Source organism: Telmatherina bonti (genome assembly GCF_933228915.1).
Source record: "Telmatherina bonti genome assembly, chromosome: 9".
Taxonomy (NCBI): Eukaryota; Metazoa; Chordata; class Actinopteri; order Atheriniformes; family Telmatherinidae; genus Telmatherina; species Telmatherina bonti.
Genome location: NC_136627.1, coordinates 10,597,951 through 10,613,108, shown reverse-complemented (window position 1 = coordinate 10,613,108; position 15,158 = coordinate 10,597,951). Strand labels below are relative to the sequence as shown.

General features: G+C 42.4%; 1 protein-coding gene across 1 annotated transcript in view; it reads right to left on the bottom strand.

Moving 5' to 3' along the window:
- Positions 1–14,561, bottom strand: part of LOC306760325 (SPRY domain-containing SOCS box protein 4-like) — a 56,919-nt gene extending 42,358 nt beyond the window's left edge. Inside the window, exon 1 of the mRNA XM_079246131.1 lies at positions 14,410–14,561. The gene's annotated coding sequence lies outside the window, so the exon portion shown is untranslated. The remainder of the gene's footprint in view (positions 1–14,409) is intronic.
- Positions 14,562–15,158: the final 597 nt, after the last annotated feature.

Below are 15,158 nucleotides of genomic sequence, written 5' to 3'. Positions count from 1 at the left end.
AATGAAGGCTGCGGGATGAGAGAGTGAAGCATCCACAGCAGAAAACCGCTGGGCGACCGCTGGGAGCCAGAAATCATTTCCAGTCTCACGTGTTTCCATCCAGACTGGGATGACACTTTGCACTTCACCTGACTCAAATGAAGTAGTTCTGCAACAGCTTGCTGGAGGCCAGACTAGCCCAAGGAGGAGTCGGACAGTTCCCAGTGGTCTGGGCAAAAAGTGGCCTACATCGGTGCAGCTGATGGGCCAGCCTGGTACCAGCATCCACTGAGCAAACCATTTGTTCTTGTCAGCTGTCACTAATAATCTGGTCTGGAGCCTAATCCAGGTTTTATTGGGGTTTTTTTTTTTGTTTTAAATTAAATCAACATGAGCAAAGCGAACAGAGGCGGAGCAGCTGAAAAAACCTTTCAGGATGAAGGAATAGCAGCAGTCAGCAGCAAAAGGAAACGAGTTGACTGGTTAATAAGTGGGAGATATATATATATATATATAGATGTATCTGCAGACTGGTTTAAAGTCTCTGTGATCCTTTTTATGTAGATGTAACGACAACTTTGCTACTACTTCCTGTCAAAACTTTATCCTGCTGGTGCAGATCTGTTATATCTGCTGTTAGCTGAAACATAAAGACACCGGTTACTCCAACATTGGCTATTTAGCAGCTTACATACAGGATTTCCATGTATCACAGTTACATATTATCTAATGTGCGGCGTTAAACTAACAGGTGGATAATGTGAACGTTTGGACTGTAAACAGGTCCACATCTGTCCACATCTGTTCTTGTCTAACTCAGAAAAAGCAGTGAAATAAGGGTCATTTTATTAGTCCAGGTTAAATGTTGATGAGGGAACCGTTTCACCTAATCAAATGGTTTATCTGACATTATCGCAGCTTTTGATACTTTATGGCTAAAAGTTGATGCAGGAAGTTTTAGTCAACAGCTGCATAAAGAGTTGGTAAATGCAAACTAATGTAAATATGTCCTTTATTATAAAAACGCTCTGGGAACAATATTACAAATAAAATAAATAACTGGCAAATTTCCAGTCCTTTCCGAGAGAACCAGTAAAACAAAGCAATGGCTTTCAAAGTAAAAAGACCGTGTTGAATTAAATACTGTCGCAGCAAAAACTTCAAGGGTTGCTGGTTGCATCGCTGTTTTTCCTTTTGCTGCTTCTTCGCCAAGAAAACACGAGTGTCAACTCGTTTCCTCGTCAGTCCGGAAGGTTCAGTATTTTAGGTCAGGGCGATTAATCAGATTTTAATCTCAACTACGATCTGGATTTTCAACGATCATAAAAATAAAAGGGTGTGATTATTTTTCTCTCTGCAGTTTCCTCTCCTGCTGTCTTCAGCTGCTAATCGAGCATCTCTGGCGTTGCAGCGCTGTGCTGTAAACTCCTCCCACAGCCGCTTTGCTTTCATTCAGACACTGTTGCCAACTTGGCGACTTTCTCGCTAAATCTGGCGACTTTTATTGTTAAAAGCGACAAATCTAGCAACTTTTACTGGAGTTATTAGAGACTTTTCTGGTGTTTTGGCGACTGACTTGAAGGCACATATTGTTCTGCAGTTACTGTAAGGAAGGAGCAGCGGGAGCCTCTCCCGTCCTAAAGCACTCCCAGGCGGCCAGTCTCAGTCGGCTCCGGCTGCAGGTCGATGTAGAATAACTGCAGTCGGTTGTGGAAGTTCACCTAAACGTAGTTTATACCATTGTCAGTGACAACTGGCTGCATTATTTTCATAAACATAGTTCGACGAGTTAAACACTGTCATATCCCTCCATCACCGGGCGTTACCATAGCAACGCGTTAACCAGCTGGTTCAGATCAGCTGTCTTTTAACAGGTGAATGAGAGAAACGCGCTGCAGCCTGACAGCGGTTGTTTGGCATAAAACGTTCATCGAGGCCAACGTAAAATAGTTCCTATATAAGCAGTAAAAGCAGATTAAACAATTTGGAACCGTGCATTAGACGGTTATAATGCGCGACGCGGAGTCTAGAACACCACGACGTGCAGCGTTGTTTAAAAATACTGGATAATTGTGTTAAATAATCCAGGTCTCAATTTCAGTCTAAATAATCGTGATTATGATTTTTGTCATAATTGAGGAGCCCTACAGTCTTTTAAATCATGGTTATTTTAATTTGAATACTGTTACTTTATTCTACTCACTCATAGTTCAACAATTTTGTGCTTTAAAAACTATACAGTAAAATATTATATGGACATAACTAGAAAAATAAACTTGATATCTAAATAAAATATTGTAAGCTATCAGAATTGGGTTTTCTAATGTGTTGATTTAAAAAATCATTATCTGTGCCTGAGCCCACTATACCAGTAAGTTCCTTTCTGTAGGTCAACTTAAACAATTTAAATATTTTATAATGTAAATTGTCTTTTTTTTTTTTTTTTTCACTTGCATTTAACCATCGACATGTTTAGCTCTGTGTCTGCAGGTTACTGTAGTGTCACTGCTGGACTGGGAGAGGCTTTGTGCCGTTTTCTTCCAGATAACATTTCATTGAACAGATGAACCACATGATCACCTGTCCATCCACGTTGTCTCTTCTAACCCCGTCCGTCTGGCTGTAACGCGACTTGTCAGCTCACGTTACGCTTCCGCCTCAGCAACTACTTCACACTTGCTGGCTTTGCCATGCTTAAAGACACAGGTTCCAATTTACCAATTCTTTTACACACACACACACACACACACACACACACACACACACACACAAAAGTACCGTTTGTTTGTAAATGCTGGTATCGTACCATTTTTATAGCTCTAGTATTGTGGTACTATACTGGTACCAGTATGTGAGGAGCATGTTCCAAACACAGCGTGGAGTTGATGATCTGTGCTGTGCTGCTGCTCCAGACCATCCAGACTTGTTTACAGCTTTTACAACAGAGTGTTGTGCTTCTGTACCATCAACAGCAGGAAGAAGCAGATATGGAGAACAGTGTATGTCAGATGTTACGTGAACGTTAAATGAAGATGAAAAACGCAGTGAGCCTTTATCTGCGCACTGGCAACGTCTTGCTGTAGCTTGGAGTGTTACTCTTTAATCATCACAGCGCCCTTCCACAGCATTGTACTGTAGTACGCACCACAGCAGTTTCATGGGGATGCCAAATCCTTTCTGCTTGATTTTGTCACCATTTCCCCACCTGCACCAGCTTCAGCCCCGTGTGGACACAGCGTTAGGTGTGTTGCAGCAGGGAAACATCTAACACCTGCAGGCCCATAAGGTCTTAAGTAGGTGATTCCTGACCAAAAGCGTTTATGCTGCATAGACAACCAGTTAAAAACTACTTTTAACAGCATTTGGCCTTTATTTAAAGATAACTTGACACACGCTGGTATGGGATGGCTCCGACGATGAGGAGTTTAACTGGGAGGCATGTTAGTAGATCAAACGTGTCATGTCATGTTTCTTAGCAGCTAAATTAGCTCAATCTGCCGTAGCAGAGCTTGTGGCCTCATCAACACCCCTGATTATAAACCATTAGCTCCAGTCAAATACAGCGTGAATTTACCATGATAATTAATGGGCTGCTGTGCTTAAGGACCTGCAGTTTTAATTAAAAGTCCAAAGGAAATTTTGGAAAAGAGGTGAGAAAAGACATTGATGTGAAAAGTGTCCGTTCCATTTTCCCATTGCTTTGATCTCAGACATTTCTGTCCAAGAGTCCCAGAAACATTCCTCCTCAAAGCTCCATACGCAGTGGACTGAAAACACTCCTTAGCTTAGTCCAATGAAGAGTCGCGGGGAAGCTGCAGCCTATCCCTGCCATCTTTGGGCGAAAGGCAGGGCACACCTTGGATGGCTCGCCACTCCACTTCAGAGAATATGACCCACCTAACCCTAAAGTAACTTTAGTCATCTTTAGATGAACTATTAGAGGGAACAAAGATTTCAGCACCTTCCAGGGAACCCAGTAGGCATAAAAGATGTTTAGCATTGCCAGCGCAACAGGATCCCTGTAGTGCACGTTGATGTGTACACGGGACAAAATGTATTATTTATGTCAACGCAGCGTAGCTAAACAACGGCTAAACTGATGGACTGAAACTAAAGGAAGAGTGACAGAGCCACTCTTACTGCCTAAATAAACATGTCATGAAAAGAGAGTTGCAGTGGGGATTAATGTGGAAACCTACACACACTGGGAGCTAGGGAAAGTATTCTTTGAAAACTATCCCTAACTGGTTTGTCAACAAGTGGATTAAATAGTGCTTACAATCCTTCACTTATAGCACCTGGTATGCAGTAAATAGCCCTAAACAACTGCAATCGTGTACATTATGCAAGCAAGACAATGAGATTTTGATCCATCTGGACAAGAAAGTTACCTTATTGTTGGTTCAGAGATGAAAACTACATTTAACGTGTGAAAAATCAGACCTTTGTGGTCCAGTTTCTGCTAAGATTTCATAAGTTTATCAAAATAAAATATGTTTGTTAATTTATAGGTGAGGGAAGGTGCAGCAACATGATGAAATACATTCATCCTGACTTTATGGAGAAATGCCATTTATAGCAATGTAGCTGATGATTTTCAGCCATAGAGAAACATAGTGTGTGTGTGTGTGTGTGTGTGTGTGTGTGTGTGTGTGTGTGTGTGTGTGTGTGTGTGTGTGTGTGTGTGTGTGTGACCAAAACTTGTTTTTCTAACCAACATACTTTGCCCAACTGCAACAGCATTCTGCAGCAACATGCCATCCCATCTGCTTGACACATAATGGGACTAAAACTTGTTTTTCCAACAGGACAGTGACCCAAAACACACCTCCAGCCTCTGGAAAACTCATTAAAGTAAGGAAGTGAGTGAGTAAATGAGCGCCAGGCGATTTGTGTTCCTACCCTCACCTATGGTCCCGACCTGTAAGTAGTGACCCAAAGAACGAGACTGCCAATGCAAGCAGTTGAAATTAGTTTTTTCCTTCCACAGGCTGGTCGGGCTCTCCCTTAGAGATATTGTGAGACGCTCAGAGGAGAGCCAGCACTCAAGCATCTGGTTAGGATGCATCTTGTGCGCCTCCCTCCAGTGGAAGGATCATAAACTGTGTATGAAAGATGGACGGAGCCTTTGGTGGTTAAAATTGAAGCCTATGCAAAGTGCATAAAACTGCAGTTCCCCCTTCATCCGCTAGGGGTAGGCTACAAAACAGCAATAATCCCCATAGACTCCCATGTTAAAAAGACCAACTTCACAGCAGAAAAACATGTTTACTGCCTGGTTCAAAAATCCATTCTCAGTTTAATAGGTCAGGTTTACCTTCATTACAACTGTGGGGGAAGTGAATTTATTTCTAACTAAAAGTATCTATCTAAAAGTAATTTAATCTCAAAGTTCGGCATATTTAGGGGTGTGTTTTTTTGATTGAAAGGTACCCAATCTCCCACTTCAAGTAAGAAGAACATAGAACAACCGCGGTTTTTAGCCGGTTGACAACGCAACTTAGCTTTAGCCCGCTTACCTCCGTTAGCTGGTTAGCTCCTGTTATCACGCATGCCCCTGCCAAGATGGCGATGGTTGGAACCGCCCACCGAGCTTCAATTCAGCTCTTCAGAAACCTACGGGTGACTTCACGGAGGCTATGTCCATCTTTTTATATACAGTCTATGGGAAGGATACATGAGGGAAGACCCAGCACATGCTGGAGGGATTATATCTGTAGTCAAGTAGCTAATAGATCCAACTTGTAGATTTAATAAGAGTTGCATTATGAGGCATGTTTAATGACAGTGAACCTCAACAAGAGGACACACCTCAAGTTCATGAACGAGCCTCCACTGCAGGACAGCATCCCACAAATGTGGGCGGACGTCATGGAAGAGAACTGGGAAAAGAAAACTCTTCAGGGTGTTTTTAGCTCTATTGGTAAAACATGAGCTGATACAACTGTTCTTAATATTAAAAAAGCAAATTGCACAATAGACAGAAATTAGACCAGTATGCAGCAAGAGTTACTATTTTAACTGGTTCACCAAAACAAGATCAATAACAAAAAAGAAAAAAGCTTACACTTGAAGCCTGGATGCATACACTGTACTGCAGTTACACCCCATTCATTATTTACTAGACATACTGCGATGTAAAACTGCCTTTTAAACCCCTGCATGGACACATCTCTGGATAATGGGTCATCTGAGGTGAGATGATTGGGCATGCAGACTCTTCCCTCAGTCTGACCCCATGGCTTTGGGTACACTGTTTTGCATGGCTGATTGTTGTGGCAGGAAAATAGATGAGGATGATGGGAAATAAATCACTTCGCACGCAGATAGTCAAATTTTCTTACTGTACAGTGAAACATCTCAATAGCTGCTCTGTGCCGCTGCCTTTAAGGTTAGAAATATGCAAAGCTACATTGAGTACAAACGTCATTTCTTGGGGGGGGGGGGGGGGATGGAGGAAATTACTGTCAAGTAATTTTCATTCAAAGTAGTTTGTAGCTCAAAGCAGCAACTAATGCAAACCCTCAGTGTACCAGCATAGAGACATGTGGGTGGAAGCTTCTTCCAGGCGGAGAACTATACACCACATCCTTCTCAGATGTGAAAGAAACGCAACCCCACTAACTTGTGTCTCTTTTTAACATTTCTCTGCCGAGAGGAACATCCACCATCAGCTGAAGAGTGTGATGAAGATCCTGTTCACCGCAGCGACAGGCTTTACATGTGAAGGGACTATTTCATACCTGCCAAGTATCCCGTTTTGGCCAGAAAACTCCTTTTTTTTTTTTACCCGTCTTTCCTGCATTGTCCTTTAAATCTCCCAGGTTATGATATAGGGAGAAAATAAACCAATATGAGGAGATATGCTGGAGAATTTCCCTTATTTTAACATCAAGAACTTGACAGGATTGCCTTATTTTGTTTTACCCATTCAAACTTTGCCAGATGAATAACAGGACTACAGCTGGTTTTAAATGGTTGAATTACAACAGAAACCCCTTTAATAGGAAAAAGGCTTCAGGCCAAATCTAAACGACAGTGAAGCCAGAGGTGCTTTGCTATCATGAATGGGAGAGCTCGGCTCTTCTAATGAGGCTTTCAAGTTGACAAAGCCAGCAAAATACCCCCACCTGCTAGCCAGTAACAACTGGGGGACAGAGGGGAATTGCTACCGCTATGAGGCAAAAAGGAAACAATAATTACCAAACATGCAGTGGAACTGCTCCCGATCACTGACGTTTGCCTGAAATCATTCCAGCTTCCTGAAAGAGCACGTAAAACATGCATGGCAGGCGAGTAAAAAGCAGCTCAGTTCAACATGAGCCATGAAGCTGCAAGACCTGCTAACACTGCAAACACTCCTTCGCTGCTGGCCTTTTAAAATGACCTGCTGTCCCGCGGAGCCCAGACCGGGCCCTGCTCAGCAACGGATAGATCTTAATGGGATTTCACAACATTAACATTCTACTGAGTCAGCATCAGACACACCGCCCCCCCCCCCCCCCCCCCGCCTTCCCCATGTGCTGAAACAGCCTGTTCCTCCAAGGATGCATCTTTACTACTGTGTTACAGTGAATCAGAGTGTGGGATTGGGAGGAATGACTGTTTTCAGATGTGAGACACATGACATTAACAGCTTCATTCAGACATGCATCTTTCATTCAGACATGACTGGACAGCACATTAAAAAGGTTGCAGCATCATCAAACTCATTAAAAAGTCATTTCTCTTACAGCATCATGATCTTCGCAAAACAATTCATATAATCATGTTAGGTGTACCGTGGCTGGTGTTTTAGAGAACTCTGCCATCTAATTATGAGGGTTTAACACCACTGAAAGACAACAAGGTTAGTTTCTGTCATTTTAATGAAAGCAAATACATGTCTGAAAGCGGTTTTAGACTAGAAAAAGGTGGGTATTAGAGGGGATTTGCTTGTAGAGAAATCCCTTCAAATGTGAAGTGAAACATGGAGATGCAGCAAAGGAGACTTCTGGTGGAAAATAGAAAGAAAAAAAGATGTTCTGATCAGATGCAGAGTTAACATTTATGAGAGGGGACTCCTGCAAAATGATATGGGTGTGTGTGCAAGCTCAGAGTTCTGCTTCTCTGATTTATGTACAAGGACGTGTCTGAAATCTCTGCAAGTGGAAACATTCATAAGGACAAATTACGTCTGCATAAACCAGAATAAAGCACAGTCAAATTTGGCTAAATGTCTATGTGATGGGGGTCCAGTGTTGTGACTACATTTGGACCATCTGATTGTTTTCTTACACAAAACAGTCAGGTGTTGCATGCCACTAAAGTTAACTGGAACTGTGTTTTCAGTGCAACCACCTGATGGGTTATTACCATCACAGGTGTCCTGCAGAGTCAAGTTTGGTTGCGGTGAGAGTGGCTGGAAATTACTTATCACCCAAATCTGGGTTCAAATCATAGAATGTATATAGAGATTGACGGAGCCTCCGTGACGTCACCCATAGGTTTCTGAAGAGCTGAATTGAAGCTAGGTGGGCGGTTCCTACTATCGCCGTCTTGGCAGGTGCATACGTGTCGTCTCACCCAGAAGATACAAACATGGGCAAAGAGGTGGAGCTGAGAGGGGGGCTGTGAGCATCATGGCAGATGATTGACATCAAGCGAACTCCGAACTGCCCGTCGCCAAAAGCTAACCGGACTAACCCAGAGATAACGAGAGCTAACCAGCTAACAGAGGTAAGCGGGCTAAAGCTAAGTAACGTTGTTAACCGTCCAAAAAGCGCAGCTGTTCTACGTTCTTCTGGCTTGAAGCAGGAGGTCGGGTACCTGTCAATCAAAAGGACACGCCCCTAAATATGCAGAACATCAAGCTGAAATTACTTTTAAATGGGAGAGTTAGCCCCAGCCCCTAGTGGATGAAGGGGGAACTACAGTTTTATGCACTTCCGCATATGCTTCACTTTTAACCGCTTGAGGCTTCGTCCGTCTTTTTTATACGGTCTCTGGTTCGAATTCAATAAATAAAAACTTACAGCCACTTCGGCAAGCGATGAATTAGGGATGGGAGCATCATGCGGCCAATCATATAAAAGGAAAACTAGCATCTAAAGTTGTCACAATACTAACATTTCCAATTTGATGCCGATATTTAAGGATAAAAAAAAATCATCAGTCAGTCATTTTCTGAACTACATGGTTAAATTCAGGGGGGTGGGAAGCTGGGGCCTATCACAGCAATCACTGGGCAAGAGGCAGATACACCCTGGACAGGTCACCAGTCCATCAACAAGGCCGCACAATAAAAATAAATGCATTATTTAAAACGGTTTGTGCAGAAATTGTCGTCATAGTCTCAAACAGTGTTCACTCACCGTGGTGAATAAAACAAAAACTTCAACAGCGAGTTAGCCTAGTTATTTACATAGGTATCCCTTTCTTCACAATATTTGCAAGACAATCAAGTAAATAATAAAGAAACCAAAATAGTTAACGATTATCTACTTTAAAAATAAACTAGAATTCAATACAAACCTTGAATTTGAACCTTGAATTTCCCCTCGGGGATGAATAAAGTACCTTTGATTTGAAAAAAGCATTTTAACAGGTCTGCATTTTAAAAAGACAAAAATATCTGATTTCAAACCAGGTGATCATCCAGTAGCAGCTTCACACACACACACACACACACTTCATTTTTGAGCTGGTAATTGGAGCAGAAGGCTCCTTTTCCTCCTGCGTCTCCTTCTCTTCCTGCACCTTGGAACTGAGCTGCTGCTGCTGCGCTCAGAAGAGGCTCTAGTGAGCACCTCTAGATGGGGGAGGGGTCTGCGGTAGCACATGCAACTCATTTAAAAAGGTAAACAAACCATTTCCACGTCAGTCTCAAAGTCCCCAGTAACACCAGAAGAAGTCACTAAGAGTGCATTCACATCAGGATAGTCCGCTAGACTAGGTCCGATTCGGGACTCGGCTCAGTTGTAGGGGGGTGTATCCATGCAGGCTGAGACTGAATTCATGTTGCACTTTGGTCAAAACGAGCCCAACCTTTATAATAATATATCCCCATTCCCACCAAAGGAGGCGCTGCACTAGTATTTAGCAAAAGAGAAGACAAGACCCACGTGAAGAAGAAACTGTTTCCTCCATTTGCGAGTTAAACATGGAGACAAAACTTGCATTTTTGAGTTTTTTGTGTTGTCTTATGCAAGTATACTGCAGAAATATGAAAATATGACCGCAATATGAACAACAGACGAGGCGGAGGACTCTTAATACGATTGCTATGCATTTACCCACAATGCAATGCTACGTCAAACACAGGAAGCAATACAATTTTGTCGTCTGCTTCTTGTATTTGGTCTGCTAGAAACGGACCGAGACCTGCTTTTGTTGGCAGACGAAGCCGCTTCCTTGGTTTGATTCAGAACTCTTGTGCTGCATTCACCTTTCCCCAAATGAAGCAGACTTTCCGAGCAAACGGACTCGGATTTGGATCAAAAAGGCTAATGTGCGCTAAATGTAAACCTTGCTGCTTTTTAAAGAGTCCCGGTAGAGGAAAAACTCACCAATTGTGGGTGGTGGGGGGCAAAACAGGCACATCATATCATAACTAATCCTTTAATATGCTGCAGTAATAAATTAATCTTTATTCTATCAGTGCTACACGCCATCGCAACAGGTATCTTTGCATTCATCTGGTCAGGTAGCCGGGGGGGGGGGGGCGAAGGACTGGTCTGGCTTTCCCCACTGACCTTCCTTTGTGCAGATCCATGAGATTATTCAAGGCTGTGTCTGGACAAGTTGATAAGTTGGCAATACAGTAAACAGTGGGTCCTCCAGGGAGATGATGTGGGGGGGGGGGGGGCTGCCCGTTGCAGTGCCTGTTTAAATGGGTAAAGGTGACTCTGCTGTGGTTCTGTGTTTGGTTGGTTATTTAACTCATTGGCTGCCAAAAACGTCCTGTCATTTCTTTTCAAATCTGAACGTTTCCTGCCAAAGACCCAATTGTGAGGTTTCTGTTGTACCAGAACTCAATGTTCTGTGGGTCCTGACAAATTTGCAAAAATGCTCCAAAACACAGGCAGTACGGCACTTTCTGCGACAACCATGGCTGCCAGCCAACGACTTGAAAGTTTGGTTAAAATGTTAAACAGTACCTTTATGCTTGTCTATATAAGTTCAGGTTTTAGGGAAACGCTGAATAATAACTTGATGACAAACACAAAAACTATTCATCATTGCTAAACTGGAATAAAACTGGCCCTGATAGATGCTAAATGCTGAATCTTTGAATAAAAGGTCAGACCTTCATCATTATGATGAATGAGGCTAAATTAACTGTTTTCCACTTTGTATCATCCATCCATTGGCTGCTTGAACACAGTTCAGCTGAATGAGGAGAAAACTGTGATCAGAGTGGGATGTGTAGAAGGGGAAAAAAGGATAATGTAAATAACTCTGCAGATTAGAAACTGCTTAGTAAGTTACTTTAATCTTTGCTGGAAACCAGAAAGTTGATGTTGCACATGCCATGGTCAGCTGTTTTACCTTACCGTTTCCAGCTGTGTGTCATTATGTCGTTTATTTCCTCTACAGTGACTGTGTGGAGTGGCGTGCTGGGATGGACATAAGGCGGGGGTGCGCAGTGCTCAGGCAGAGGTCACTGCCAATCTTGCCACCGGTTCTTTTGAGTTGGGAGTCTCCGGTAGTCCAGTGTTCGATTTTGGTACTTTGGTTTGATCTTTTTGTTTGGGGAGCAGCCTGGATCCTACAGCCCATTGCGTGGCTGGTTTGTGACTGCTCTGTACCGTCCTGCTGCGTTTCCTGTTTAATGGTCGTGGATTTTTTTTTTTTTTTTTTTTTTTTTTTTTTTTTTTTTTTTTTTTTTTTTTTTTTTAGACTGAAGCAGGGTGGAGGCGCTTCATGCCTTACATAGTTTTATACACAGCATAATCACGATATGTCTGCAACTTCTGGACTTAAAATACCTGCTGTTAAAATGTCAAATTCCACCCTTCTGAAAAAGACACCAAAATATTCCTAAAAGTTAAAAACGTAAAAGCTGGAACAGGGTCAACAAATGACTGCAAATCTGTATAAATCTAAAATGACTGCTCCCTTCTTTTGCTTATTTTGGCTGGGGCTCCGTCCTCCTTTGGTTGCCGTTGGTTTCTTTAATAAACTTTTGTTAAATGTTGATTGTTGGCGGTGGTCTCTCTTATATGTTATTGTTCCTATTTTCGAGCTGTATTATGGTTTTGTTTAGGGGCCGTCATAGTTGACAAAGACATTAAATCAAATTTATTCATTCAGTTGCACTTATATAATCTGTATTATTTTCCCTGGTAATAAAATGGACAAATATAAAGTTCTGAATGATAACTTTAAAAATCTACATGCCACACTGGCCGATCATAAAAAAAAGTTTATTTAGTGTTTAAGTTATATTTCCAGCAACATTTGGGATGCCAAATCAGAAACTGGTATCAAAAAGTCCATTCATCAAAAACTCTATCCATATTAAACCCACACCAAGATACCAGTAGCCTTTTATTTATTCCCTTCCCATGTTTATCCCATCCATCACCGTGGTCACAAGCAGGTCAACCAAGCAGCAACCTCCGGCAGTTAAAAGTAAAGCCTATGCAGAAGTGCATAAAACCGCAGTTCCCCCTTCATCTGCTAGGGGCTGCAAAACAGAGCGAATCCCCATAGACTCCATTGTTAAAAAGACCAACTTTGCAACAAAAATAAACATGTTTACAGCCTGGTTCAAAAATCCATTTTAGGTTAATAGGTCAGGTTTACCTTCATGACAACTGTGGGGGGAGTGACTTTTTTTCTAGCTCGCCCGTTAAAAAGTAATTTCATCTCCAAATTCTGCATATTTAGGGGTGTGTCCTTTTGATTGACAGATACCCGATCTCCCGCTTCAAGTAAGAAGAATGTAGAACAACAGCGGTTTTTAGACGGTTAACAACATGACTTAGCTGGTTAGCTCCCGTTATCTCCGGGTTAGCTCGGTTAGCTCTTAGCTACCACCATGACGCTCACATCCCCCTCTCAGCTCCACCTCTTTGCCCATATTTGTATTTTCCGGGCAAGACAACGCGCATGCCAAGATGGCGATGGTAGGAAGCGCCCACCGACCTACAATTCAGTTCTTCAGAAACCTACGGGTGACGTCACGGAGGCTACGTCCAACTCTTTATATACAGTCTATGAGGTCAACTGATGTATTCAATAGCCAAAACAAAATTCGAAATGGACTCTAGGAGGCCATGATTTCCCCTAAGAGAACGTGACCCAACTATCAACATCATAACAGCTAATTACCTTCCTCATCCTGACACGGGATTATCCAGGAGAAACCGCTTACACGTTTAAAGATTATAGCTCATTATGTGTGGGGGGACTGAAAATAAGCCCTCAAAATCACAACAGTCAGCCGAGCCACCACATCAGCCAGATATGTTCTCCATCTCACCATCTGCTGCGCTCCACCCACACAAATCTCTTAAAAACACTTGATCTGGACAGTAGCCTGCCAATGCCCAGCAGGCCAAAGCAGATGGTGCGTTCACAGGCAAAGCACCCAGCCTTGAAAAAGCAGGGAAACTTTGACGAAAATCAAAGTGGGCTCACAATGAAGAACAACACTCCCAATTTCCACAGCTTTAAAGAAAACAAGCCTTCCTTGTTTGCTCACCTGGAATCAAGTCAAACTTCTCTAAATCATGTAAAGCCTTAAAAATGCCTGCGTGCAATTGCCCCGCCAAGTCTTAGATCTTTCCAAACTATGCACAACTTGTCAGTACTTCCACCACAGCCTTGTGTTTTTCCTGATCACATCATGGGAATCTAATTCAGAGTATCATTTCTGCATGAATGATACAGCAGCTGATTGACTCCCATTGAATGAGCATAAGCATCCAACCAAAAGCTCTATTCAGACCCCAGTCATTTGAGATTGCCATAACCTGTGCAAAATGCATAATTTAAACTCATCTTGGGCCAATTCATTGTGTTGTTTGTGCTCATCACTTCCCAACAAAAGGCTGCAAACATGTACAAACATGTAAGCAACTCTTCTGGTGCGGCACCAGTCTTTGCTGTTCAACAGGTTCAAAAGTTGGAAATAAACAAAGCCCAATAAACCAAAATAGTCCTGAATACTCGTTTTGGCTTTTTTTTTTTTTTTTTCTGCCGTGATAACCGAGGAACAGTCCAGTATGAAAAGCTGAGTTTGGAAAAGCTTTATTTTCCAATTGGACGTAAAATTAACTTCATGGTGCCTTCACTGCCCGTAAAGTAAGTTTTAAGGAGATTTGTTTCTACCAAGATGAGAGACAAGTTCTTCCACACTGGGTTGTTTTGATTGTGTTTTTCGTTTTTCTCTCTAACCAGTGTTGAAGCAATGAAGGTGGAGAAAGACACAAACAAACTTACCATAGGCGGTTCATCCAGGCGAGATTCAGAGAAAAGCGACCCGACAGAAGCTCTCACGATGTCAAGTTTCGCCTTTCCTCCGGGAAAGAGACTCCGTAAATACAACACGCAGAGGGACGCCAAACGCTTCGAGGAAAGTGCGACGAAAAAACAGCAAAGCAAAGTCGGTGTTTGTCCGTGTCGTAAAAGTGAAAGGTCGCTTATACAGGCGAGCAGGCGGCTTTCTTTCTTTGTTCCTCCTGCCTGCAGCCTGTTCCGTGGATATTATCACCGTTTATGAGTCCCTGACAGCCCCTGATTGGCTGGAGGGTCGGGATCAAGAAAAGGTGACTGACGTCAAGTTAGAAAGAATAACGAGACGTCCAGGCGTCACGACGTCCACAAGGAAACATCCTAGCAGCAAATACTGCTCGGTTTAATACTCAGTTTGGTTTAATTTGTAGATATAAAGCCGTGTTATGAGGTGGTTTGTGACTTCATGGAGCGTTTTGTCGGTTTTGTGTTTCCAGCAGTGTAAATATGGTTGTTTTCACGCTTTTATTCTGTACCGTCCTGCTGCGTTTCCTGTTTAATGGTCGTGGATTTTTTTTTTTTTTTTTTTTTTTTTTTTTTTTTTTTTTTTTTAGACTGAAGCAGGGTGGAGGCGCTTCATGCCTTACATAGTTTTATACACAGCATAATCACGATATGTCTGCAACTTCTGGACTTAAAATACCTGCTGTTAAAATGTCAAATTCCACCCTTCTGAA